We start from the raw sequence: 4,179 nt of genomic DNA on the forward strand, positions 1-4,179 counted from the left end.
TAATCAGAAGATGGCCTCAGAATACCTGAACTTGGAGTAATAAATAGTTGTGAGCCCCCTTGTAAGTACTGGCAGTTGAGCCCAGTTATTCTCAAGACCAACAAGAGAACTTCACTGCTGAGACATCTCTCTTGCCCTATGTTGCTGATTTATGATCAACATTTACATTTCTGATACTTCCATCTGACCATTTGTAACTGAGTAAACATGCATCTCCTTTTAGTAAGATCCTATTAATATTACAGTTTCAATTGGGGTACTTCAGGATTCTGGAAGATGAATACAGAACTGGAATGAATGTACAATTCTTTGAGGGAACTTCAGTAAAAACCTCTGAGTTCTTTTTCTCTTTCTTGTTTGATTGATTGATTTTTTTTTTTTTTTACATGGGCGACAGGGACTTGATAAGTACCTCTGGCTGTCCTGGATAGACCAGAGTGGCATCCAACTCAATGAGATATACCTGCTTTTGCTCTTGAGTGCTGGGATTAAAGGCAGGCATGAGTCAATATACCCAACTTGCCTGTCATGCTTGTAGTTAGTAATTGTTCATAGAATTTCTCTGATATGTGCCCAGTACTGTTTGCTTCCCTCCCTCCCTCCCTCCCTCCCTCTCTCCCTCCCTCCCTCCCTCTCTCCCTCCCTCCCTCCCTCTCTCCCTCCCTCCCTCCCTCCCTCTCTCCCTCCATCTCCTGTGTGTTTATGTGTGTGTGTTTATTTGAATTTCTCTTGCAAAGGTATACCCTGTTCAAAGAGTGAAGAAATGTGACAGAGCTGAAGCTCATTACTCAGCTTAATTTTAAGATGACTTGGTGATTACATTAAAACTACTGGGTCAAGAAATAAGTGGAGGAAGCACCAGAAGTATATGAATATATTGTCAGTGAAGTATCCATTTATAGTGTTGTCTGTATCATGGTTCCTTTTGTACACATGTGTGGGTTATTTTAGAATTCATTGACCTATGATGATGTGCATGTGAACTTCACTCAAGAAGAATGGGTTTTGCTGAATCCTTCACAGAAGAGTCTCTACAAAGATGTGATGCTGGAGACCTACAGGAACCTCACTGCTATAGGTAAGACACTGAATTTTCTTTCACTTTTTCAAATAAGGGAACAGCTCTTTCTTTGTTACTGATGCTCTTCTGTAATTTCACTTGAAAACGAGGAAGACTGAGGTGAATAAATCAGATTCACTGAAGATAGTAAGTTAAATTTTTCCTAATTTCCAGTAATAATTCATACCTTTTCTGGTACTATATTTTAGGCTACAATTGGGAAGACCATAATATTGAAGAGCATTGTCAAAGTTCTAGAAGACATGCAAGGTAATTTTCATGTGTATGTTTGTATGAATATGCCTCTCTTTTTCTCCCTCATCTTCCTCCTCCTCTTCCTCCTCCTCCTCTTCCTCTTCCTCCTTCCCTCTCCCAGAACAATGAGAAGATATTCTCCATTTGAGTAGACTTTCTCACTATGATACAAGTTTATAATTAGTTGGTGTTCCAACTTCATTGGGAATATATCCACAAATACACACTGCAGAAAATTCCTATGTGTACTAAGAATGTGGAAATTCCTCTCAGTTTGACCCAGTAAATGTTGCAAATTCAGTATGCAAATCTAGTATATTCACAGTACACAAACATTTTTGAATGTACTCAATGTGGTTAGGCTCTGAGTTCTTCCAGTTCTCTTCAAATATGTGAAAAGCCTCACAGTGAAAAAAGATGCTACAAATGTGAGCCATGTAATAAATGCTTTTACCATTACAGGTATCTTCAAAGACTCAAAACAACCCATAATGAATGGGAAAGCATGATGTAAACAAAATGATAAGACCTTATGATTCAATTTGTTTTAGTAACTGGACAAAATTGTAAAATTAATTCATACAGATATAAAGGCACATTGGTGTAAAGAATGTGGTAAAGCTTTCATATATGCCAATTCTCTTTGCAGGCATGAAAGAAATCATAGTGTAGAAAAACCTTCTGAGTATATTAAGTGTGGAAAAGCCTTTGCATGTCACAGCTATCCTCAAAGGGATGAAAGAATTCATACTGGAAAGAAAATATATGAAAATATTCAATATGGTGAATCCTTTGCACATCAAAGTAGTTTTCAAGTACATGAAAGAACACAGACTAGAGAAAAGCCCTACAAATGTAACCAAGGTGATGAAGCCTTTTCAATACAGAGTTATCTCAGAAGACATAAAAGAACACTTTCCAAAGAAAAGCCCTATAAGTGTAATCAATGTGATAAAGCCTATTCCTTGGACAGTCATCTCCGTATACATAAAAGAACACATACTAGAGAAAAAACATTTGAATGTAATCAGTGTGATAAAGCCTTTGTAAGTCATAGTACTCTTCAACGTCATGAAAGAACACATACTGGAGAGAAACCGTACAAGTGTAATCAATGTGATAAAGCCTATTCACAAAACATTCATCTTCAAATACATAAAAGAACACATACTGGAGAGAAACCTTATGAATGTAAGCAATGTGGTAAAGTCTTTGCCCGTTATAGTAGTCTTCAAAGTCATAAAAGGACACATACTGGAGAGAAACCCTACAAGTGTAATCAGTGTAATAAAGCCTATTCACAAGACATTAATCTCCAAATACACAAAAGGACACATACTGGGGAGAAACCTTATGAATGTAAGCAATGTGGTAAATCCTTTGCATCCCATGTTCAACTTCTAAAGCATGAAATAATTCATACTGGAGAGAAACCTTACAAATGCAATCAATGTGGTAAAGGCTTTGCAGGTTATAGTAGTCTTCACAGGCATAAAAAGACACATACAGGAGAGAAACCCTTTGAATGTAATCTATGCCATAAAGCCTTTGTGTGTCCAAGTAGTCTTCGAGTACATGAAAGAGTTCATACTGGAGAGAAACCCTACAAGTGTAATCAATGTGATAAAGCCTATTACAAACAAAGTCATCTCCAAAAACATAAAAGAACACATACATACTGCAGAAAAACCCTCTGAATGTAACCAATGTGCTAAAGCCTTTACACGTCATAGTGATCTTAAAAGTCATAAGAGGACATATATTAGAGAGAAAATGTATGACTGTAATCAATGTGGTAAATCCTATTCAAAACCACGTAATCTCAGAACCCATAAAAGATGACATACTGGAGAGAAACCCTACAAATGTAACCAGTGTGATAAAGCATTTGCAAGTCATGGTTATCTTCAAGTACATAAAAGAACAGATACTGCAGAGAAGCCTTATCAGTGTAAGCAATGTGGTAAATCCTCTCATGGTCAACTTCAAAAGCATGAAACAATTCATACTGGAGAGTAACCTTAGAAATGTATTCAATGTGTTAAACCCTTTGCATGTCAAAGTAGTCTCTGAATATATAAAAACACATACAACTGATATATAGCTGATATATTGATCATAGTCTGCTTCCATGATGCCTTCAAAACAGTCAGAAGCCATGAGTGGTGATGACTTCAGATGACACGAAGGTTGTTCATGGGGAAATCAGGCGTCTGCAAAGAGCTGCAGAGTATGGATAAAACTATTAGGGAACAGGAGCTTTGGATGTGAAAGGAAGAGGATTCAAAGGCAGAGCAATGGTTGGGGGTTTACCTGAGGATAAGCTGCCTTCTACAGTGTTCTCTGTGTCCACTCAGTTGTGGTGAGTCAACCCTGTTCTGGACTTCCACTTTTCTCTTTTCTGGGCAACTGCATGTAGCTGGTAGTGATGGCACCTTTCAGGGCCCTGCTCTGTAGTCTTGATTTTGGACCTGAAAGCTCCAATACCCTCTGTGTCATCCCTGTAGCCTGCTTACATGGTAGGAATAAGAATATTCTCAGAGACATGTCTCTCCCTGAGGCAAACATCTAGTGAAACAGTGGACTCCATGAAATTCAAATTTCCCCTGCAATCTCATCCTAGGAGAAGAATGATTCCTCCAGAAGAGAATGTCCATGCTGAATAAACATCTGATTATCTGAATACCTTTCCAGATGGAAAGGAACTGAGAACAGGGGAGGGATTTATGGGAAGGAAAGAATTTGTTACATGACTTGGTTAGATTTTTTTTTTGTTCCTATCTCTTGCCTTCTCTTTAAACCTGGTAGGTCCTCAAGGATGAATTAGTTACATTATATCATCATTACTGGTCAAAATTAGTCAC

At 37.9% G+C, this 4,179-nt stretch overlaps 1 pseudogene; it reads left to right on the forward strand.

Annotated features, from left to right (window-relative positions):
- Positions 1–957: 957 nt before the first annotated feature.
- LOC114639203 lies at positions 958–3,334 on the forward strand (annotated as a pseudogene).
- Positions 3,335–4,179: the final 845 nt, after the last annotated feature.

The sequence above is a fragment of the Grammomys surdaster genome, unplaced genomic scaffold (genome assembly GCF_004785775.1).
Source record: "Grammomys surdaster isolate TR1022 unplaced genomic scaffold, NIH_TR_1.0 125688, whole genome shotgun sequence".
In the NCBI taxonomy this organism is placed as follows: Eukaryota; Metazoa; Chordata; class Mammalia; order Rodentia; family Muridae; genus Grammomys; species Grammomys surdaster.